The 25,799-nt window shown below is 32.9% G+C and overlaps 1 protein-coding gene across 1 annotated transcript in view; it reads left to right on the plus strand.

Annotated features, from left to right (window-relative positions):
- LOC129247153 (uncharacterized) overlaps positions 1-25,799 on the plus strand; it is a 169,696-nt gene that overhangs the window by 2,125 nt on the left and 141,772 nt on the right. The window lies entirely within an intron of this gene.

The raw sequence follows: 25,799 nt of genomic DNA on the forward strand, positions 1-25,799 counted from the left end.
TAAATCAACTTAATAAATGAAAAGTTAGTTATGATAGAAACATTGCCGACATCTTTCGGCTTGGGTACTAAACTTGATTTATATTTCAGTCGGGCAAATCTACCTTTTTAACTAATTTCTCGGTTACCTTAAAGAGCCAAACTTTAGATTTAAAGACCACTTTTTTTAATTTCTTACTCTTGGCTAGACAAATAATTAAATTCAACAAATTTAATAAATACAATTTTTTTTTTTTCAAAAATAAAATGTTTTTAATGTTTCAAAGTGACCCGTGGAAAGTCTTTGACGAAGGAAGAGAAAGGGTAAAGTGGAACTTACCAGGATATGCATGCAGGGTGATTCGAAAGGTGTAATATCGACAATTTCATAAACAAAGGTGACCAGAGTGGTTCCATGAAACGATCGGGAATGACGCTGCTGGGTAATGATTGAGCAAAAAGGGAGATCAAAAAGTCGCTGTTATTGTAGACATGCGTTAGAGGAAGTAGTTGAGGAAATGCGATTGGGAATAGGGGTACGACGAGTGCAGCAAATAATGAATAAAAATTTCAATCTTGCCTATTAAAATGAACGTGGCAAATCTATGCTCTTATCGAGACACTAACTAGTTCGGCTCCGATTTGTAGAAAAGCACAAATTTTGTGATCAGGAATGTAAAACGGTTTTGTTTATGGATGAAAAGATGTTTAATTTGAATGGTTCGGATGGTGGGCATAAATATTTACGCTCCAGAAATTCTACCCAAATAGTAAACTGAGTGGACTAGGAGGCATCGGGCAGAATGAAACTACTCATACAGGGTGGCTGATGAAAGCCGCTACCAAAAAAAAATTGAATAACTTCTTTTCTTTTATTGGATAACTGGGACACGCAAACAAGAATTTGGATAGTCCGCCGCTATCACGCACTGGAGTCCGTAGTTTTGGTACAGAGAGAGTACAGGCGGATGTTTGGCGGCGATCCGCCGAGCAGATGGACCATAATGAGACTGGTGAATAATTTTGCTGAGCAAGGAACAGTCGCAAGAAGGCCTTATCATCGAAACCCACCTGTTCGGACGGAGGAAACGATCGCTGCTGTAGCTGCAGCTATACAAAGCAATCCAAGGGTTTCAACAAGAAGCTTATCTGCTCAACTTGGTGTCAGCCGACAGTCTTTGCAAACAATAATGCACAAAGATTTAGACTTATTTCCCTACAAAATTCAAATGGTTAACAAACTGAATGCAGCAGACTTGCCGATTCGCTTGGAATTTTGCCGGAAGATCCTGCAAATGGTGGAAGAAGACCAAAACATGTTAAACTGCCTTTTCATGTCTGATGAGGCCCATTTCGATTTAAACGGCAATGTGAACAAACAAAATTGTCGAATATGGAGTACTTCTAACCCACAGATACTCCACGAGACGGAATTGCATCCTCTTCGCGTGACAGTGTGGTGTGCGGTTTCTTCACGCTGTATTGTCGGGCCTTATTTTTTTGAAGAAAATGGTCACACCGTTACGGTTACTGGAGACCGTTATTTGAAAATGCTGAAAGAATTTTTCTATCCAGAACTACGCCGAAAGAGAATTCCCCTCAACTCTGTGTGGTTTCAAGAAGATGGGGCAACGTCTCACATAGCCCAGACTGTTATGACAGAGTTGCGACGAAAATTTCCCAATAAACTGATTTCAAGAAACTCCGAATTTCGTTGGCCCCCCAGGTCGCCTGACCTTACTGCACCTGACTTTTTCTTGTGGGGTTTATGTAAACAAGAAGTTTATAAAACAAAGCCAACAAATTTGGATGAACTAAAACAATCCATTCGGGCAACAATTGCGGCTATTCCTGTCGCAACTCTCAAAGCAGCAATGAACAACTTTTTACTAAGATGCCGCACTTGTGTCAACGAGCATGGGGGGCATTTAAATTCAATTATTTTTAAAACTAGTTAAGCTACATTTAATAAAATTTAATGAACTTCAACTTAAAAAAAAATAAATGAATTCCATACCCTAAAAAAAAGTTATTTGAGTTTCTTAATGTAGCAAAATTCATCAGCCACCCTGTATTTGTTTCATTAACACCAAATTTGACTTTCTTTACTATACACAACTGCTACTTGAGATTTTGGTCAGCTTTGGGTGGGAAATAGTCACGCCAGAATATATAACATTTCCTGCAAGAAAATGCCGCCATTTATCGCTAACGCGAGACTAAAGAGTTTCTGTAGTCTAGAGAAACTTTTAGAGAATTTAATTCTAACTTGAACCTCAAGGTTTTACGTCAGGCCTTAAATCTGGAAAACCAAATACTGAATGCGGTATGGAACATTGAATGTCGGTTGTTCAAACAGGCATTTCGCCAAAATTTTTTCTCCTGATAAAAGATTTGCCAAAAAAAAAATCGATATCTGCTAAAAAAACCTCTATAAATTTCTATAGATATTCTGGGATCTCAAGCCACGTGTCATACTTTGGATGTACAACTTAGTGGTTCTGCCAATTTTGGTATACGGTTGCCTAGTTTGATGGGTAGCTCTTCAGAAGGGCTACAACACCACTAAATTAGAGAGAGCGCAGAGAACTGCATGTGTGGGCATCACTGGTGCTTGTGGAACATGACCCACTGCTGCGCTCAACGTTATTCTGCACCTACTTCCTGTGAATCTGCAGGTTAAATCCATTGCTGCTCAGAGCGCTATCAGGTTGAAGGAGCTTGGTCTCTGGAGACAATTTCCTGTAGGACATAGTAGCATCTTGAAGCACATCTCCCCTTCCTTCTCTGTTCTTCGCACTGATCTCTCCATCCGCAAACTGCGATTTGAGGGTTGTGCTAGGGCTATCTTTCCGAGCAGGCAAGACTGGAACTGGACTGGCACAGATATAGGTACCTCTGTTTTCACTGACAGATCCAAGATGGAATCTGGAGTGGGAGCGGGTGTTTACTCTAAATCAGCCAGCATTAAACTGCCGGAAACGAGCAGCGTTTTTCAAGCAGAGGTGTTCGCGATCCTGCAGGCATGCAAAATGCTTCGGGATCGCTGTTGGGAGGGAAACATTAATATTTTTTCCGATAGTCAAGCTGCAATCATGTCGTCGCTATTGCAGCTCTCTTCTCGTTAACTCCTGTAAGGAGGAACTCAAACATCTCGATCGAGCAGGAAACATCTCCCTTATCTGGGTTCCTGGGCACAGGAATATAGAGGGAAATGAAATTGCGGACGAGCTTGCCCAGAAGGGGTCGACAGAACCGGTTTCAGCTGTCGCCCTCTCAGACATCGGTGTCCCTTTGTCCGTTGTTAAAGGGAAACTACACAATTTCTTTCTCAAAAAAGCGCAAGAAAGATAGAGATCTGTCTCATGTCCGTCTCTCACTATGGCCTCAATATGATAGAAACAGAACGCTTAAGGTGTTGGGAATCCCCCGCCATTCAAATTCCAAACTCATTACGGTGTTCACTGATCGCTGGGTGATCGGTACTCATGCGGAGAGGCTTGGAATTCCGTACAACCCCTATTGCAGAAGCTGTGGGGATCCTGCAGAGAAAGAGACAGTTGAACGTTTTCTCTGCAAATGTCCGGCTCTGGCGGCTAGGCGCTTGAGATTCCTTAGCGTGCCCTTTCGGGATGACTTGAAGAAATTCTCCAGCCTAGATCCCTTTTCTCTCCTCCACTACATCAACAGAACTGGATGGCTGTATAAGGTTTTCTCTTCCCAAAAATTTTTCTTTGCACTGGTAATGGTCCACGTTATGGTATCGATGGAAAGTGCTACTTGAAGTGTGCCTGTGGCACTCTTGCCATTTTACCTACCTACCTACCTACCTGGACGCATTTTGTAAGCTCATGCGCTCCAATTAGCGGTCTTCTTTCAAGCAGGAAAATTTGTGGCCCATTTTCTCTTTACAGACTTTACTCAGCGCTGACATTCTTTCGAAAAAGGACCCCACTTTAGGTTTGGTTAATGAATTTTTTCTTTTAATAATTTCTTGTTTACTCTAAACTTCTATAAAAGATGCAAAAATTTGGTTTTTAATTTCTTAATGCACCGCCCGCTTACTCTTGACTCGCAGGGTCTAAAATCTCAACAGCAAGCGCACTTTTTTGGCATTTTAAAATTATTATTGTTAACAATGCATCTTCACTTTTTATCCAATTCTGCTTGGTTTGAATTTCAGTTCGATGCAATTCATTCTCAATGTCTTCCTTTTCTTTCTCCACTGTGCCAGCGCTCAGGATATGATTGACGTTCCTTCACAGAATTTCTAACGAGTTTCGCGTGATTTCATCGTATTTTTTTGTATTTACGGTATGTGAAAACTTCGTTCTCTGCGTCATTAGCAACATTATTTGACAAGCAGCAATAATAATAATAGACTTGCCAAAAACAACAAAACCAAAACAAAAAAAAAAACAAAAAATCAAATATGAAAAATATAAAAACATAATTGAATGCACAAATTGTTGGCGTTGCATGCAGCGTACACGTACTTACGAGTAAGCACACCAAAAGCAAGTACATAAATACTTTGCCGACATTACCGCCTGCCATTACCATTACTTCCAGTTGGCGGTGCTCAGCTCATTTGCAATGGGGTCAAGGTAGCCGCGAATGGTGAGCAAAGCGCCTTAACGTTACGCTTTTGCTTTGCTTCACTTTGCATGTTGCAACTGTTTATTTGGCTATTTTTATTGTTCTTGTGCGAATGTGTATGTGTGTGTATGTGTTTTTATTGTTCAACGCTTTTGTATTATTGTCAATGATATTGTTGCCTTAATGCATCCATAATATGGCGAGTGCACGTGAGGAAATACCACCACCACCTGCCGCACGGCTAAAGGAAAAAACAAACAAAATCAAATCAAAAAAGACATGCATACCCATGCACGTACATGCACATATACTTACATACATGTTTGCATACTTACATATACAAGAAGCACTCATTTGTGCAAAAGCTTAGAATCATGCGAAAGTGCGCGTACTGGAACCAACAGATGCATACGCACGTGGATACAGTGGCATGCGGTTTTATAGAGTCACACACCTCAGAAAGTTTGAGGTACCTTTCAACCGCCCAAAAGCCAAAGCTACACCATTGAGTGTGCCTGAAAACGGTTGAATGACCTAAAGCGGACGAACTGCCGAACTGCAGTTAAACTACAGATAAAAAATCACAGATCGGGATGACTAGCAAGTGAGCGCTACGCTTTTTGAGTTAAATCAAGTAAATGTTAACTAAGTAAAGTGAATTTATTAAGTAGAGCGCAGAGACTTATTGGCAAGGTTTGGCAATTTATTTCTTTTTTATTTAATTTTTTTTTGTCTATATTTTAACATTCATTCTCTTATTTTTTTAGTTAATTTTTTATAAAATAATAGTACATTTGACAAGGTGGCGCAAAATTAATCACCCTATCGGCAGATTTATAAATTTTTACAAATAGCGTCGTACGTCAATCATATTTGACACCTGTGAACTACACAACCAACTCCAGTGCTAAAGCTTTGAAAGATCAAAATAAGGATTTCCCCCCACTCAAAATCATTTATTTTTTGATTAAGTAAAAAAAAGTTATTCAAAAACAAAATGGATGATTAATTTTGCGCCATGTTGTATATAAATAAAAGTTCCAAACTTTGTACAAAATTAAAAAAAAAAAAAATCAAATAAAAAAGCCTCAAAATTTCAACTTTCTAATAAGAATCGTTAAAAAAACCTTCTGAGTATGCAGGATATGGGCTTTACTTATTCAATTTTACATAAATTAATTTTACTTTTTTAAAGTGTAACTTTGACGTCGCTCAAATTTTTTCTTAATTTTTAACAGCTTTTTTTCACAAATGAAAAATTCGCTGCTATTTTTGAAAGAAAATTTTCACTGTGGCCTTCATGCTGAAATGCCAAAATATGCTGATACAAATCAGCTATCACCGTCAAATGTCAAATTTACTGTCGCAAGAACAAGTCGAAAAACAAATGCTCTCTAAACAAAACACCCCATACATACGTTTTATATGGATGTACGTGACGCCAAAGCGGTTTTTTCCTCAAAATATATGTTTTTTTTTTAACATAAAAGCAGAATTTTTTTCTATCCACAGATAATTTATACCTTAAAATCTGTCATTACTTGCTTTAAAACTTTGTTTTTGTACAATATATGAAAGCTACAATTTTTTTTTTTCTGTATTTCTTTTTTTATTGTTGGAAAAGTAATGAAAAGTAATTGTACGGAAAAGTAATGTAAGAAAAATTCAAAATTAACAAAACTTTTTTTTTAATTAAAAATAATTTTTTCTTTTCAAAATTAAAATAATTTTTTTTTTGGAATATCAAAAATTAAATTTATTTTTTGGAATATTTAAAAAATTAAACATTATTATTATTTTCTTAATTTCAATGGTAAAAATATTTTCTTTCTACAGCAAATTTACAATTAAAATGCGGCAATATTGGCAATTAACATTAACATTTTTGGATTTTACATTTAGTAGTAAAAGGTTTTCCAAAGAGGAAGGTATGCCGTTAATAGTGGAAAATAACATCAGGTAAATGACCCCCACGTCCACGCTTACAGGGCAATATCCTTTTCATGAAATTTTCCATAACCGAATTGCAAAGTGGCTGCTCTATGTCCTCGATAGCCTCACGAATTCCATCTCTGAGGTCTTGACCTTCTCTTTCACGTGGCTCCAAAGAAAAAAGTCACAAGGTGTTAAATCACAAGATCTCGGTGGCCAATTGTGGTCACCTCTTCACACGGTCTGGAATCTTTTCCCATAAAATATCAATGGTTTCGTTGCTTGTGTGGCACATAGAGCCTTGTTGAAAATAAACGTTGTCCAGATCAATGTCATCCAATTCCGGCCATAAAAAATCGTTAATCATCTCTCGATAGCGCAATCCATTCACCTGTAACACCTATTATTCGGAAACCCTTTAGTAGGGTTGTCGGCTCATTTTAGTGCCATTTTTTTACAAATATGAAAACTAGTTATTTTCGCAAAATATGTATAATTTATTTTTCCAAAATAAAAGCTTAAAAAAATAAATTTTACAGAACAAATTTTGCTACTCAAAACCGGTATTTTGGACTTTTGTTTTAAAATATGAAAAATATCAATTTTTTGTTTATGAGAAAAAGTTAAATTTTTTTTTATCCCGAACTAATTTACTCCTCGCAATCTTCCCCGCTGTTTTTTTTTTATTTTTTATTTTTTTGTGAAATATGAAAAATATGAATTTTTTTGTTAATGTGAAAAAGCTAAATTATTTAGTATCCCGAATTAATTTACTCCTCGCAATTTTCCCCGTTGTTTTTTTTATTTGTTTTTTTTATTTGTTTTTTTTTATTTGTTTTTTTTTTTATTTATTTTTTTTTATTATTTTTTTTTTAAATATGAAAAATATGAAGTTTTTGTTAATGTGAAAAAGTTAAATTACTTTTTATCCCCAACTAATTTACTTCTCTGAATTTTCCCCGTTGTTTTTTTGTTGTTTTTTAATTATTATTATTTTTTTTTTTTTAATATGAAAAAGAATAAATTTTCCTGTGTAAAGTTCAAATTTTTCTCTTTTCACAACAAATCGATTTTGTCAGCTGCAATTAATGCCGTTTAAGATTTCCATAGTTTTACTTATTTTTTTGTTGTTTTGAAATGTGAGACATGTGAATTTGTGTTTTGGGTAAAAAATTGCAATTATTTTCTATCCTCAACAAATTTAATCCTGTCAGTTTTTCCTGAGATTTTTCTCTTTTCCGTGAAAAATAGAGGAAAATATGAAAAATGATTTCTTTTATGGCTTAAAAACTCAAATTTTCCTCTATTTCCAATAAATTCACTACTGGAAAACTGCAATTAAATTAAATTTATTAAAATGAATACGTAATTAATATTTTGTGTTTTGCTTTTTGAAATATCGAAAATATAAAACATAATTGCTTTTTTTTTTGTAAAAAGTCAAAATTTGTGTATAGTTTCGTTTTGTTTTTGTGTGCATTTTTTTTCTTTTCATGTGTTTTGTGGCTTCTTGTTTTTTTCTTCCTTCTTTCGTTTATTTCTTAATTTTTATAATTTTTTTGTTGTTGTTTATTATTTTATTAAATTTTTTTTGTTGTTTTTCTTTTTGTTTGTTGTTTTTTCTTTATTTTTGCTGTTGTTTTTTCCTTTTTGTTGTAGTTTTTTTTCTTATTTTTGGTGTTGTTTTTTGGTAAATATGGCAAACATCAAAATAGTTTTTTTTTCATGTTTTTCGTACCCGTGCCTACTTGATGGACGTCAGATCAGGTTTGTACGAAAATATGTTAAAAGTGTTTAAAAAGCCCTGGAGTGTAACATTCTCAAATATCTACGAAGCCTAATAACGCTGGAAATGCAGCGATCCAGTTTGTAGGACGTGACATACGTTGCCAATACCGTCTCAACTAGATTAACCGAGCAACATGAATTTATAATCGGCCAGGGGCTGTCATTCCAGCAGCATTCCTCCAAATGTATGAGGATATTCAATGCTGTTTCAATAAAATCAGTTACATATATTTCGATCTGCAGAATGCTGGGCAGTGACGCTGAATGTACACCCGGATATCCTTAACATTTTCCCGTTACATCCTGTATTCTATTACAAATAGTTTTTTACGTCATTCAAAATCGTTATGCCTTGCTTTATTTTTCTGTTTTGCTGATGCGGACAAGAAAGAAACTTAAGTGAAGGAGATAGCGTGTAAATTTATTGTAAAAGAATTGCTTCATCACCGCTCTAAATAAAATTTGTGAAAATTTTTAAGGTTTTTGCAATTTCACGTCTAAGAAAAGATGAAGTTTGAATCCGCTAGAAAATATAGAAGAGTTTGCTGCCGACTGCGCACTGTATGCTTTAAGTTTATCGTTTCATAAGCCCTTTGAGAAATGCAGCGATCTGCTCGATAAATACAACAAAAACCTGACTTGTTGCATACTTAGAGTTGGGAATAAATTGAGCAGCGGTTGGTTAAACAAAAAGTATACGCAAATTTAAAAACGGTTTATGAAGCAGATATTATTCGGAGACCCCATTGAAGAAACAAGATTAGTATTATTATTATAATTTTTTTTTTTTTTGTGAAAAGTGGATTTTGTTGCACAATGTAATTTGAATTTGTAATGATTTGACTTTGTATGGATGCACATTGAAAGGGCGGAAAATCACAAATGCCCCAAAAAGTGGCAAATCGTTAAAGAAGCAAGTCATTCTGAATTCAAGCTATAAATGGTTTTATGTGTATCAGCTATTAAAATGAAGTCAAGTAAAGAACTTCTTTCACTTACTCATTGTCGTACTTTTAGAATGTAGTATCATAGCTACATATGTATGTTCATATAATAAAAATATATAAATAAATATATCGTTCAAAAAAATGTAATGTAAACAGAAGCATATTTTAAGAATTAGTTTCATTTGTTCAAAGAAGATAAAGTATGTAGAGCAACTTCAAGCACTCCAATCCCCGTACATATAAAACTATTTACATTTATCCATCTTCGTGTGGTATTTGAAATTGAAGTACTAAATATTATTGTAGAAGTACTTAGGATTGAGTATGAATAAAATTTCTAGCTGTGGCGAAAAAAATGTGTGTATATACTCTTAAATTAAATGAATAAAAATATGGTGTGTAGAGTAAGGATATAAAAAACAGAAAACCAATAAACAAAAAACAAAAACACACAAATAACTAAAAATACAAGAAATATATATAGTATACAAACAAAAAAAAAAGAAGAAAATTTAAAAAAATGTTATTGTAAATAGGCATAAGCAAAATAAATTAAATTAAAAATATAAGCAAGCAAAAAATCTTTTTTAAATATATATTTATTATTAATAATAATTAAATAAATAAACAAAAATAAACTAGAAACAAAAAAAAAAACAAAAATTTGATGGCATAAATTTGGCAACATAGCCTTATTTTTTTCAAATATAAATTGGCAATCAAAATATAATGAGCAAAGATACGCTGTATATGGCCATGTTGCCAAATTTATGCCATCAATTTTTTTTCTTTTTTGCTTATTTTTGAGTTTTTTAGTTTGGTTTTGCTTATTTATTTAATTATTATTATTTGTATATATATATATTATTATTATTATTTTTTTGTTTATGCCTATGTAAAATTTTGTTTTTTTCTTTTTATTTATATAGTTATGTTTTTTTCTGTTGTTTTGTATGTATATATAATATATATTATGTATAAAAAAACAGAAACCAATTTGATGGCATAAATTTGGTAACATAGCCATATACAGCGTATCTTCGCTCATTATATTTTGATTGCCAATTTATATTTGAAAAAAATAAGGCTATGTTGCCAAATTTATGCCATCAAATTTTTTGTTTTTTTTTTTGTTTCTAGTTTATTTTTGTTTATTTATTTAATTATTATTAATAATAAATATATGTTTAAAAAAGATTTTTTGCTTGTATATATTTGTAATTTAATTTATTTTGCTTATGCCTATTTGGTTGGTTGGTTTAAGGGTGACCCCGCAGCGGAGTGTCACATAGACCGCAAGTTGGGTCCGTTGTGTTGCCCTAGAGCTCATTATGTTATATGATTTCCCCACCTAACCGAGATTTTTATTGTAGATTTTGGTCAAAGATATTAATTCGTTTCGAGAATTTGATGAGAGATTCGATTTTCGGGTTCGAGAGTATGCCTATTACAATAACATTTTTTTTAATTTTCTTTTTTTTTTGTTTGTATACTATATATATTTCTTGTATTTTTAGTTTTTATGTGTTTGCTTTTTTTTTTTTGTTTATTGGTTTCCTGTTTTTTATGTTCTTTATTTTTAATTGTGTTTTTTAATTTTACTTATTTAATTTTTTTTTTCGTTTGTATATATTTTTATTTTCATTTCTCTTCTTGTTTTGTTTTCTGTTTTTTAACTTTATTTATTTATTTTTTTAAATATATTTTTTCTTTTTGGTTTTTTGTTTTGATAATATATATTTAATTTTTTTATTTTGATTTCGTTTTATTTTTTTCTGTTCTTTTTTTGTGTTTTTAGTTTTATTTATTTAAATTTTTTTCTCGGTTGTATATATTTTTATTTTTCTTCCTGTTTTTTCTCTTCTCTTTTGTTTTGTGTGTCTTAATTTTATTTTGTTTTTTTATTTATATATGTTTAATTATAATTTTTATTGTTTTTTCGGTTCTTTTATTGTTTATATATTTGTATGTTATATTTTTTATTATTATTTTTTTTTTTATTATTATTTTTTTATCTTTTTTTTTCAATCAAATTTTTTTTGTGTTTTATGTTTTTTAATTTTATTTATTTAAAATTTTTTTTTTTTGTTTTTTCTGTTCGATTTTTGCTTTGTATTTTTTAATTTTACTTATTTATTTATTTATTTTATTTATATTTTTGCTCTTTTTTTGCTTTTTGGTTTGTGTTTTTGAATTTTATTTATTTTAATTTTTTTTGGTCTTTTCTGTTCGATTTTTGCTTTGTATTTTTTAATTTTACTTATTTATTTATTTTTATTTATTTATATTTTTTTTTCTTTTTCTTTTTTTTAGTTTGTGTTTTTTAATTTTATTTATTTTAAATTTTTTTTGGGGTTTTCTGTTCTTTTTTTGCTTAGTATTTTTTAATTTTACTTATTTATGTTATTCTTTTTTTATTTATATATATTTTTACTTTTTTTTTTGTTTTGTGTTGTTTTATCTGCCGTTGCTTCGTGTTCTTTTAATTATATTTATTTCTAAATTTTTTTTGTTTGTATATATTTTTATTTTGTTTTTTTCTCTTCGTTTTTTGGGATTTTGTTTTTTTGTTTAATTTTATGTAATTTAAATTGTTTTTATGTTTTGTTTAATTAATGTTTATTTGTTTTTTTACTTTATTTGTGTTTTTTAGTTTTATTTATATTTTGTTTTTTTTTTGTTTATATATATAATTTTTTTTCTGTTCTTTGTTTTGTGTTATGTTTTTTTTTTAATTTTATTTATTGTTTAATTTTTATTTTTGTGTTGTTGTTTATATATATTTTTATTTTTTTGAAATTTTTTTTCTTTGTTTTGTGTGTTTTTTTAATTTTTATTTATATTTTTTGTTTTTGATAATTTAATTTTTAATAATCTTTTTGTAGGGGAGATCGGGGGGTCGTGAGACACGGGGGGTCATGAGACACGCTCACAGCCCTGAACTGAAGAGCGCGGCATCTGTCTGGTATCTGCGTAACTTCTTGCTAGCTTTCAATCATAATATTTACATGACAAATATTTTGTTCATGCAGGTTATTTGTGTGTCCTCATACCGCGACTCCACTTGTGTGATTGAAAGTTTTGCTGATAATCGTTTTTGTTGTTTCTTACACTTTGTTGAACAAGCTAATTATAAAAGTGCATGCATCAAAACCTTCCTTGGTGAGTAGCCTTTTGACCCACAACAAGAGTTTTGCGTAAATATTAAATGCATCCATAAAACAGTGGCCACATTGAAAATAAAGCAATTGGGGGGTCGTGAGACAGCGTATTCGGGGGGTCATGAGACATGCTATTTCCGTAATCTAGGAACATTTAATAGTATTCTACAGCCGTATCTCGCATTTCTGTATTATCTGCAAAGGTGTAATGCCCAAAAAATTAAACCGAAACAATTCGATTCACTGTAATACTTGCGATAGACCTGTTCACTTGAAATGTGCAAATTTAACAGCCGGCTATTACACCTGCATCCATTGTGAATCTGATTAATCTAATATTTTCTTTTTCGGATATTCATTGACTTGATTGATTAGGTATATTATTCATATTGTTCATATCAATTATATTGTAGAAGCCAATATATGCCTTTTTAACGATTGAAATAAAAAATTTTTATAAAATCAGGCCGTTTTCTTTCTGATGAAATTTGTGTCTCACAACCCCCCGAACATGCGAAAATCCGAAAAAAATGATTTTTGAGCAGGCAGGCAAAACTTAGAGATTTTTCTATAATTTTAAGAAATTAATCTTTTGTCAAAGTGTTGTTATACTTAATCACAATTAAAAAATTTTAATGTGCAGAAAAATGGATAGGTTATATTATGTTTATGGTCAAAAAACAAAACCCGTCTCATAACCCCCCGATCTCCCCTACTCCCTTAGGCAAGTTTTGATTGTTTAAAACGAAAGAATTTCTCTCATGCAAAAGGCGCAAAATGTATATTAGTATAATCGGATATTCCATTGCTGTAATTCCAGAAATTATTAAAAAAAATTATTTTTAGCGTCATATATCGTTTGTAGCATTTTTTTTTTTTTTTTTTTTTTTCTTTTTTTTTTTTTTGGCGCAATAAATTTAATTTTTTCACAATTCAAAAACCGTTTCTGTAACTCTGGATGCCTCCAGAGTGCATGAAAATGTCGGCTCGTTTTCACGGCATTTTGCATCACTCTTACTACTTAGAACTTTGAACTTAACTTCCCCTTCGTTGTGTTCTCACTTTATGGCACGTCACCTGTATATTTGGACTTTTGGCGACCAAAAATGCCTACGCTGCGAATTCGCAAAAAGTACGAGCAGCAAAAACGAGAAGAAAAAAATCGATAATGTGTCAAATTTGCTGGGCGGGAGAGTTGGCAAGCAGCAGCAGCGCATCAAAGGCAAGCCAAGCCTCTGCGGCCATAATGTGATTGCGGACAGTGGAGCAGCAGAGGGAGGAAAATAACCGAAAGTGCGGCATCTATGCGCGCTGCTAGCGCTGTGAGCCTAGCAAAAATATAATAGCTTTGCAGGCCTAAGCGCATTTGTGTGCTCGCATATACTATGTTTCGTTGCATTAAGGCTTGGATGAATGAATTAATGCTCGTGAAAGGGTTTTGCCATGCGAAAATGCAGAAAATGTCCTAAATGCACACATGCGTGTGTTTGTGTGTGTGTGCGCATTTGTAAAAGTTGAAAAAGTGATAAAAAAATTAATGCCTTAAATACTTTCACGCTCATGCATGCCTGCTTGCGTGCGTGCGTGTGCCTTAAGTCTGCATTTATCATTTGCAAGTTATTGTCATTTCTGCCAGTTTTTGCCCCTTTTGATTGTTTTTTAATCCATCCTTGCATAAATGTATACTTTCGCATTCTCCACACACATAAACTTATACATGTGTGTGTATATATGTATATTTTTCTTTGCACTCATCCTTTCTTAAGCTGCCGAAATGTGTACATACACACATACAGACATGATATGTCTCCGCAGTTGTTGCTTTTGCTTTTGTTGCCGTCGCACACTTGCGGGCATTTGCACAGACATATCCTTAGCGAAAGGAAGTTGTCGCCTTCCTTGAAACACTTAATGTTACAACACCAACAATCATGCAAACAGTTACAGCAATAACAATATTGGTAAGCAGCTACAAAAACAGCAACAAATGTCATCCGTTGCACAATGTGTGCCGCAACGTCGCATCCATCCGCCGAAAGTCTGTAGTGGAACAGTGGCAGCAGAAGCCAAGGAGCAGGAGCAGAGCAGAGGGCTAACACAACAACAATAACAACAACACCGGCGTCAGTGTCAGCGCCCAGCGACAGAGTTTAATAACTGCATGCCGACAAGTGACAAGGATATGCGCACACAAACACGCGTACATGCATATACAACGAAGTACTTTGCACTTTTGCCTGTTGTGCCTTGCCTGCCTGCTTGCATTAATAAATTTATCTACGAATATTTTTCTTTTTGCTTGCCTTTTTTTGTTGTTTTATGCATTTGTGTGCATGCGTGCATATGTCATCGACTCACCATCAACCCGTCAACATATCATCAACGCTTGCATTGTTGCTTGGCATCGCGTTGTGTGTGCGAAGTGATGGTGGGTGTTCCACTACTTATGTGACATTGTTGTTGTGCACGTTTGCATTGTTGAACTTCGCATACGCGCGGTTATGATGCGCTGTCATTTCTGGAAGTTTATGTATAGTGCGTGTATGTATGTATGTGTGTATTTGTTTTTACTATTGTATATTTCCTGTGACTTTCCAACAAAACAATTTTTTTTGCGGATTTTTAAATTGCATATTTTAATTTTAAATTTTTCTTAATGGGTTGTTAAATTTATTATTTTTAAAATTCTTATTTTTTTTAATTTGTTTTTAATCTTTAATTTTTTTAAGTTTAATTTTTAATTGTTTTTTAAATTTATTATTTTTAAAATTTTGAAATTTGTTTTTAATCTTTAATTTTTTTAAGTTTAATTTTTCGTATTTTTTTAATTGTTTTTTTAATTTATTATTTAAATTTATTACATTTTTTTTATTTTTTTTAATTTGTTTTCAATCTTTAAGTTTTTTAAGTTTAATTTTTAATTTTGTTTAAATTGTTTTTTAAATTTATTATTTTTTTAATTCTTATTTGTTTAAATTTATTTTATATTTTTTTTTTATTTTTTTTTAGTTTAATTTTTATAATTTTTATTTCTTTAATTTCTATATTTTGAATTTCTCTTTTTTTTAATTTTTATTTGAAGCCTCTGCTCATTCTCCGAGTGCTGCTCCAATATCAGCTTTAGAGGCTCACTAATATTCACTTGGCAACAAGAACAACAGCAATATAAAAAGCTTCTACATCATATCGACCGAGTTTTTGTTTTTTAATTTTTTTTAATTATTATTTTTTGTTTGTTTTGGTTATCCGAAAAACTATGATTTAATGTCATACTTCCGCCGCTGGGTTATTAGTAAATGCCCTAAATGCATAGCAGTTTGAAAATATTTACGGCGATTCAGTGCATTATTTTCTAATAAAAATCTTAGTCATGCCAAAAGGCATTACAAAATGCAGTTGCCTTCTATGTCATTATGACTTATGATACAAGAAGTGAAGTGGTGTATGTGAGAACTCAGTGGTGTTTCGATAGCTCATGCATAGTTCATTGACACTCCAGTGTGATGTCGGTTTTGAACCCGAAAAAGCCTAGAGTTTTAATTGCAGCCTGGCTGTAGCTAAATATTTTATGAAGATTCTTCTTCTGATCTAGTAAACAGCCTCCATGGACGCCAAAACTTTAACCTGGAAGGAGCTGAAAAGTAGTGCTCGGCTATCAAGCTTAAGAGTCATGAGTGTAAATGTTCACACCACAAGGTGGCAGAGGTGAGACATCTCCATTTTTCGTTGCTTAGATTTTTTCTTTTAAAATTGCTTTGGAGAGCCCGCCCATATCAGAGCGCAATCATCTGCGCTATGCTTGGCGTAATTTTGAACAATTTTAGCGTTCAAGAGTACCCGGGATGTTTTTTGGTCACTGAGATATGCTGCCCTTCTAGTTTAGCCTCAGTTACAGAATAACGCACTGAAATTTTGTCTCTATGGTACCGGTGAATTGGCACCGATAGATTTGCCTGCAAACGGAATTGTGTACAAGAATATTTTGGAAAGTCATCTTATTCTATCAAAATCTTAAAATCTTAATTTTTTTATATTTAATTTGTTCACATTTAATATTTAATTTTTTATAATTAAAATTTTTAATACATAATGTTTTAATATTTGATATTTTTATATTTAATTTTTTAATATTATATTTAATTTTTTCATATTTATTTTTTTATAATTTACATTTCTTAATACATAATTTTTTTAAATTTAGTTTTGTATTATTTAAATTTTTAATATTTAATTTTTTAATATCTAATTTTTTAATATTTAATTTCTAATACAAAATTTTTTAATATTTAATTTTTTAATATCTGATTTTTTATTATTGAAATTTTTAATACAAAAGTGTTTAATGTTGAATTTTTTAATATTTACGTTAAAAAAAACACAATTAGTTTTAATTAATTAATTTTTTCAATTTTAATTTTTTAATAATATAATTAAGTTTTTAATATTTAATTTTTTAATATTTAATTTTTTATTATTTAAATTTTCAATACATAGTTTTTTAATATTTGATGTTTTCATATATAACTTCGCATTATTTAAATTTTTCATATTTAATTTTGTAATATTTAACTTTTTGTTATTTAAATTTTGGCATTGCACTTTTAAACTACATTAAATTTTAGTATAATAAAGTGCAAGTTGCAAGTTGCAAATGGGAACAAAACACCGTTGATTTTTGACAGTTTTTTTTGCCCACAGTGTCACAGAAGAAAAACTTCCTTATACGAAATTATTCGAATTTTTATTTTCATGGAAAAAAATTAAAGAAGAGTCAAACCACGTCAAGTGGGCCCCGAATTTTCCATCAAATTCCCGATTTTAAAATCAAATGCATTTTTGGATAGAGAATTTGTCACATAATAATTGCTGTGAATAGTTTTTTTTATTTCGCTTTTTGTTTAAGTTATTAACAATTGAATTTTTTTGCATGATATTCTTGTAAAATCAATATCTCAGAAACTACAAGTGATAATTTGATGAAATTTGTTTCTGTTACCAAAAAATGTTTACTCTACCGATTTAACGTTCAAAGACTGTGTATTTGTTGAAACAATAATTTTTAACAATAATTTTTATGAAAAATCGCAATTATTTTTGCGTTCTTCACGCTCTAAATGGACAATATTACAGTCAGATTAAGCGCACAATGCTCACCTTTAATAATCTGTAAAAAAAACTTTGTTCATCCAATCCGTTCTGAAGATATCGAATTTTTTGTCAGTCGAGGCACTACGCACGAAAACGAACTTGCATGAATATGGCTGTACAGAGTCGTATCCGTTCTGAAGATATCGATACAATAGTAAATTACATACGGATGAATGGTCACTTGGGTATTTGACCAGTGATGAGCTTGGATCGCATCTTGCACTTGAATTGTGTAGTTTTCTGCAAAATCTAACGTGACAACGAATTCCCCATCACTTGCAGTATTTTTTTTTTCAACAAAGTAAGCTGCTTGGGCTTTTGATAAAAAGTCATGCTTTAACACGGATGCTAGATCTTTGCTTAACTTTTTCAAAAACTCAGCTATCTTATCCGTCGTTTGTACTATATCACAACTGCAAAAAAAAGTGTACAAGAAATTGCACTGCTAATTCATTTAAAATTTTTTAGTTACCAATCAGTGTTGATCCATTGAGTAAACGTGACTTCTTCAACGTTATTTTTAGTCAATATTTCTTGCAGTTCATCAATGATCGGGGCCACTCCAGGACATTTTTTACATTCCCCAAAATAACAAACTGACGTTGATATTTTGCACACAGCACGCTTTATGTAATCGCCCATAGATTCTTTAAAGGCGATCTTACGTTTGCAAAGTTCTTGCTTGATTCCATATATTTTTAGAGCCACATTTTGATGTATTTTGCAAACACATACATTGTGCGTACCGTTTTGGTCTGCAAGAATACATTGATGGGGTCTGAGATATCGAAATTTTGATAAACCAATCTGAATGTCAGGATACTCTATTTTAAAGTGTTCATATAAATCCACCAAATTGTAAAGTAACAGTCTCTTCTGCGGTTTCAATTTCTTTCCATTTTCATAAACAGTTACACAATATTTCATTCCAGGTAACAACCTGCTGCAATAGTCTGATAAATAGAAAGCTTTAACTTTTTCAATAGTTGAGTTCGGAATACGTTTTCCGCGCTTCTTATCAGGCACAGATCCAAACCCACTTTTCTTTTTCAATTGTTTGGCTTTTGATGCCATCCTTTTCGAAATACTAAATGTTTCACGCATTTGTTTCGATGTTACCTCATCTGGTACCGTTGTTAAAATTTGAATTTTATCATTTGTATTTTTTTTTCTGACGTAAAGCAGACTTTATATTCTCCACAAATGCTGAATTCAATTTTTTTTTTTCCTTGTTGAATATTAACTCTCGCGGTATTTTTTTTTCGTTGATGATTTCTACTATTATCTCTGTGACATTCATATCACTTAATTTTGAAAAACGTCGTTTTTTTATTGGCGGTTCACCAAGTTCCTGTAAAATATTGTTCACCTTTTCTAATTTTAGGTTATTCTGAATTTCCTGGTTTTCAAAATTAGCTTCACTATCCGAACATTCTTCTGCATCACAGGAATCTTCAGACTCATCGTTTGCTGCTCCTTGGCCAGCACTAGAAAAAATTAATCAAAATTTTCTGTCACAAATTTTAAGAACTAATTGACTTTATTTGTCTAAATAATAACTATTCAATACACAATATATGTATATAAATATCAAGATTATACCCACTGTGGACTTGGACGTATATACGCTGCACTTTCAGTAACACTTCCATCTCTATATATCTTCATACGACATGATTTGCAAATGTATTTACCGATATATTGTTTGAATTTTACATCCCAGTGAGCGGTTATTTGGAATAAATTATGTCGTACGCAATTATGACCTTTCCCCAACGGATTGCAACACTCATCAGGTCGAACCATTTTCATAACAATATATAATAATTTTTTTCTAACCTCAAAGCACAGACAACATACTAGGAATCACAGCACACTGACACTAGAAGTTGCGGCGACTGTACGACTCTGTACAGCCATGTTCATGCAAGTTCGTTTTCGTGCGTAGTGCCTCGACTGACAAAAAATTCGATATCTTCAGAACGGATTGGATGAACAAAGTTTTTTTTACAGATTATTAAAGGTGAGCATTGTGCGCTTAATCTGACTGTAATATTGTCCATTTAGAGCGTGAAGAACGCAAAAATAATTGCGATTTTTCATAAAAATTATTGTTAAAAATTATTGTTTCAACAAATACACAGTCTTTGAACGTTAAATCGGTAGAGTAAACATTTTTTGGTAACAGAAACAAATTTCATCAAATTATCACTTGTAGTTTCTGAGATATTGATTTTACAAGAATATCATGCAAAAAAATTCAATTGTTAATAACTTAAACAAAAAGCGAAATAAAAAAAAAACTATTCACAGCAATTATTATGTGACAAATTCTCTATCCAAAAATGCATTTGATTTTAAAATCGGGAATTTGATGGAAAATTCGGGGCCCACTTGACGTGGTTTGACTCAGAAAACTAATGGTATTTTGTGATTTAATTATGTATACTAAAATTAATGCCAAAGCTGGCCATCATATAAATGGGAGAATAAATTTAATGAACGCTTTGTACAAGGTGGTGCAAAATTAATCATCCTATCGAAAAATTTACTGTAGTATTTTTAAACAAATATGTCCCTTAACATTCGGTGCAATACCTCACTTTTAATAAATTTCCAACTATCATCTTTTTTTTGTAATCGTACCCTTTATTTTTAGAAACTGTAAATGCAGATACTAAAAATTAGAATATCAGCACTCTGTACCTCTTATTGGGAGGAGAGCAGCATCACATTTGGAAGAGCCTTAATGCGAAAAAGGAAGGCTCTAATTTAAAGGCCCTGCCGTCACCCAGGGGCGGGCTCATGTACCACAGAACTAGGCTGATTTCTGATTTTGATCTGACTGCATTGATCTTTTCAGTGTGTCAGACATGTGAGACCACACAACAACGTTCAACTTTTCGCAAGAAAAATACACAAAGCACCAAAATTTTCAATTCACATCAACTCGTTTCAATTGGCTATTTTGTTTAATGTGCAACAACTATAATCATGCGGCAAAGGAGAACGCTGCATCCATGTACATCTACACATAGTATATATGTACGTTCAAATAACTGCACTTTTCTTTAATAAAATCCCACTTCAGCTGTTTTTTGAGTTTCTTTCCTCTTTGCACGAGAAGTGCTAATTGCAAACTACGTAGGTGAGCAGCACTCATAACTGCTGCCCAGGCACAAAGTGGTAGGTAGTCGAGTCAATACGCTTATCGTACCTGCCTTTGTTTGGTGTCTGCTGCGCTACTACCGAGTTCTTCTTTCTTTTTTACTAATAAATACCATAAGCGAAATCATGGAGTACCCAACTACTGCGTTTCTAGTAAAGAGAGAAGGATGAGTAGTACCATTTAAGCAAATGGAGTATTTTACACGGATGTGCCCTAGGAAGTGTCAATTGTCTCTTACAGCAACGTTTTTCCGGTAGCGCTCAAGCATTGTTAAATTTTACATACATACATACTAGTATATGTGTGTATGTATGAGTGAGCAACAAAATGTGGGTTACCTCGTGCTAGCTGATAGTTGGAACACCTGCACGCCGTTCAGGGAGTTCTTAGTTTTTTCTTTCTTCATAGAAGAACCTAAACTAAAACTTACAAAAAAAAAAAACAAACTAGGTTCTTTTTTCTTTAATTAAATAAAATTCAAAACTCAATCTACTTTAGTAAAGTATATTACCAGGTCGGGGGAATACGAAATGCATTATTTTTGCGTAAAATTCAAAGCTTTTTTTAAGATGTTTCGGATTATCCAATTTGGGTCAAATATGCACCGGTTTGTTGTATCATTTATTGCCGTTTTAAAAGTAGCTTCATAATGCCTCTCTCATAGAAGTCTTGGTGCTTATTGGCGTAAAAATCTACTAATCGAGTTTAACAATCTTCTATTGCCACCAATTCTTATCACTCAGGAAGTTTTACAATGGAGAAAAAGGTGCGAATCGCTCGGTCCGGATTATATGGTGGTTGCATAAGCACGTTCCAACCAAGCTCCTGAAGTTTTTGACTAGTCACTACAGACATTTGGGACCTTGCGTCGTCCTGATGGAACACAACACCGCTTCTGCTGGCAAATTCTGGGCATTTCTGATCAAACGCTAGCTTCAAACGGTCCAGTTGTTGACACTAGAGATCTCAATTTAAGGTTTCGCCAAATGGAACTCATAATAAATGACTCCTCTCAACTCTCACCAACTACACAGTAGAACCTTCCTGACCGTTACTACTGGTTTGGCCAACGTTTGAGCTGCTTCATCACGATTTGACCACGATTGTTTTTGCACAATATTGTTGTAGGGGACCCATTTCTTATCCCCAGTCACCAACAGTTTAAGAAACCCCATTATTCCAAAGGTTTTTCTATATTCTTTCACGGAGCCCAGCAAGAATGTCTAATATTTTTATCTTCAGGCCCAGTTTTGCGACAACAGCACCAAAATGGTTCGAAATTAGCGAAATCTTACCTCTTAGGAGACAATGTGGACTGATTCCTTTAACCTATTTTGACCTTCAGACTCAGTTTTGCGACAAGAGCAGTGAAGTGGTGCGAAATCGTAGCAAACACTTTTTCACTAGCTCATATTTTCCCTGCGTATGCAGAAATTACATTCCTATTTGTTCTATGCGTTCCCAATTCCTTTACTTAGCTACTCTCTCTTCTCCCTTGGCTCCTCCTCTCTTCTTAATTGATATAACATTGGGTGCAGTAGATGGTTAGAATAAAGGTGAGTATTCAGTAGGAGGTGTTTCTCTCAAGTGTGCAAAATTATTGTGACACCTTCCGTTTGGAGGGACTATACTCTGGTCTGCGCTGGTGAGCTGCTTTTATTTCCACATACACACACACATACACACACATACGTATTCCTGCTACAACTTCTCTGTGTAGTTTTGCTACTTACTCGTAGTCGTTGCTTCTGGCTGATTGCTTTGCTTCCTTCTTATTTTACTGTTTTTTCTTACTTTATCTCTTTGTTTGTCTCTATTGTTGCTTTTGTTTTTGTTGGCATTGGGTTGCAATTGCGTAATGTCGGAAGGAAGTCGGAAAGTCGTTGCATTGTTGTTAGTGCTGACTTTGAGGTCGTTATTGTTTTCTGCTTTTTTCGTTTTTTATTTTTTATTTCTTGTATCTTTTTTTTATTTTATTATATTCTTTCTTGTGTCTTGTTTTTTATTTTTTTTATTATTTCTGTTTTCGCTTTGCCATTAATGTGCATTGTCGTACATTGTGCATTTGTTGTTGCTATCCTATTGCAGCTTTTCTTGTTTTTCTTGACGAGCACTCCTTGTTGTTGTATCCTACGATTCCAATGCAGTACCGCTTTGTCATTTAACTTGAAAATCGCCTCTGGACTTCGCTTCAGCAGCGCATACACTCCCAACATACAGTGCTCATTCTCACCACAGCTCTCCTTCTCACTGTCACTGTTAATTTTCGCAATACACAGCTACACTGAACCAACCACACCACCACCCACATATACACCTAATTCATTGGAGCTTCTAGCATTTCTCTTTTCCGCTGTTTTGTTTTTGCTGTAACAACGGTTGATGTTACTGTTGCTGTTGTTGGGCTCATCGTCGTCGTCCTCATCATCGTCAGCGTTGTTGCCGCCCGATCGCTTTGCCTTGCACAGTCCAACAGTCTGCATTTAAATGCATTAAATTGCATTGCTGTTGGGGTTTTCCCTCTTTTTTCGCTCGCCTCAATTCTTTTGGCATCATTCCTGTAGGAAGTGACTGTGATTGCACTGGCTCGCTGTGTATGTATATACATTATATAGTGTATGTACGTATGGTTGTGTGAGTGGGTAGTAAAAGTCAGTTACGAGTGGCATTTGTATTTGCTGCAGCCAAAGACCACAGAGACGATGGCACGCTGCCAATGATGGCACAAAAAAAAAAACAAAAAAAAACACAAAACCCAAAAAATCTTAACTAACTCGAAATCGAGTCTGCTGCACTATATTCACCTCCATTTACTAAAGTTTTGCTTGTCTCCCGTACCTCATTACTGGAATGCTGCTGGTTTTCGCTTACCACTCTTCGCTGCACCACCTACAAGTCTCTGCTCCTGCCCCTCACTGATATGGTAGCCTACAAAGCATTCTTGTTTCTACCTATTCATTCATGTTTTTTTTTTACATTTTTGCATTTTCCGTCCAGTTGCTTGGTGAATTGGTAGCATTTTTTACTGTGGTAAATTAATAATTTAAATTGTGTTGAAAAGCAGCTATGTTGGCGATGTCATAATGTGGATTACGTGTGAATTGGGTTAAAATGTATTTTGCATTGTAAATTTCACGGTAAAGTTTTGCGGTTTTTGGCAATGAAAGTAAAATTTAAATCGGTGCGCTGCATGTAGTGGGAAATGAGGGATTGTGGCTCACGATGTGCGAAGTTAGCGGCTTTTTTTTCGTCTTTCGATTGATTATCCTGATTGTGGTTAATCAGCACAAAAGTTTTATTGCTGGTTTTCTCGTGATTTAAAATTATTGCTTGTGCTGACGGGGCGATACGAATTGAAAGCTGAATATTTAAATAACTTTGGTAGATAAATTGAACAATAATTTTCCAAAGCGCAAAAGTTGTATAGCCAAAATAATTTTGTTAAAAAAACTAATAAACGTCTGTGGGTTTTTGGCAAAATGACTTACGTCAACCTATCATTTTGTACTTGGAAAGCATTAAACTGCTGGACGCTGGGTTGAGCGCAACATTTGAACTTTTAACTTAATAAACCAACTCAGTAAAAGTTGAATTAGAATATAAAGTTTTTCCATAAGAGGTCAGAGTTGATTAGTTCAAAAGTAAAATCTGTTGATTTTTTTTTCATTCAGCTAGAAGAGCTTTGGGAGTGATTTAATACTCAGTATTTATCACTTTGTATAAATAAAACAGGTGCCTTGTAATTTTTTATTAAAATTAAAATTAAATGCAATTTAATTAAAGTTTCCTTTTTGTCTTTTTTATATTTTTTTCGGGTCTACAATTTATGAATTAATTAATTGTGTTTTCCAAATATCACCGCATGTGCTTCTAAAAATGTTTAAATCTTTTTTTTATTAATTGTTTTTTAAATTTTGGTGTAATTTTCAAAAACAAAAAATAGCCCCCAAAAAAATACATTGATAAGCTGTGGACACCATTCAATTTACAAATTATGTTCTTGTTTTTGTAGCAGCTTAACTAAATTCTACTTAGACCGCTTATATCATCACTCGTTGTCGATTTGTTGCAATCACCTAAAAGTGGGCTCATAAAAAGAGCTATTTCGATGGCATGGGGCCGGAGTTCGAGATGTCTTAGATGAGTAGGCTTAAGCGGGCATGTGAAAATGTGGTTAGTTAGTCAAATGTCGGTCATATGTTAAGCATTAAAGCCGAAATGAAATGGCTGCGGTTTTTTTCGACCAAAGGCTGTCACCTCTCAGCGATCTAAGCCTTTTTAGCTGAGTGAGACTTATCTCCCGACAAAATTTGATCATTTTGATTTTTTTGAACACCTTTTCTTATAGCAGTGATATTTTCAATCGCACTCCTGGGAAGACGGTGCACTGATGTTTTTATTACTCGTCTGTGTGAGTCGATTCAAATTTATCCTTTTATTTTTTCAGTTCGCAATTTATTTTTTCAGACGATTAAGTCTTCCGAAAATATTCACAAATTTTCATAAGTTCACCACTTTCATTGTTGCTTTTAATTTTTAACTTACTTAGTAGTATTGAACTTTTATTAGGAAATTGGAAACCTTTTGCTGGACCTCTGCCGAGAAAGATGGCATCGAACTGGGATAGCTGTCAATAAAAATAAGAACACGTAGTTCTAAAACAAAAATCGAGCGTATATTTGAAATCAAATCAATCCTTTTTAGAGCGTCAGGCTCGCTAGTTAATAGTTCCACCTCGTATTGTAGCCATAAACGTAACTTGGAGTGGCATATTTTCGGAAATTTTCAAATAAATAAACGGGTAGTCTTAAGGCGTTAGGCCATTAAAGCGTTCGAAAAATTTGCATATTTTGGATTGTCTTCAGCCGGATGGAATTATTCAAAATACTGAAAAATCTTCTGAAAAGGACCCTAAGCTGCATAAATTATTATTATTATTTATTTTTTTTTTTAAGTAATACTGTTTTTTTTTTGTTTTTTGATTTTTGTTTTTCAAATTAAAATTTTTTTTCTTCAAAGAAATATTTTTTTTTTTTTTTCAAAGTAATACTTTTTTTTTGTTTTTCAAAGTAATACT

This window comes from Anastrepha obliqua, chromosome 5 (assembly GCF_027943255.1).
Source record: "Anastrepha obliqua isolate idAnaObli1 chromosome 5, idAnaObli1_1.0, whole genome shotgun sequence".
In the NCBI taxonomy this organism is placed as follows: Eukaryota; Metazoa; Arthropoda; class Insecta; order Diptera; family Tephritidae; genus Anastrepha; species Anastrepha obliqua.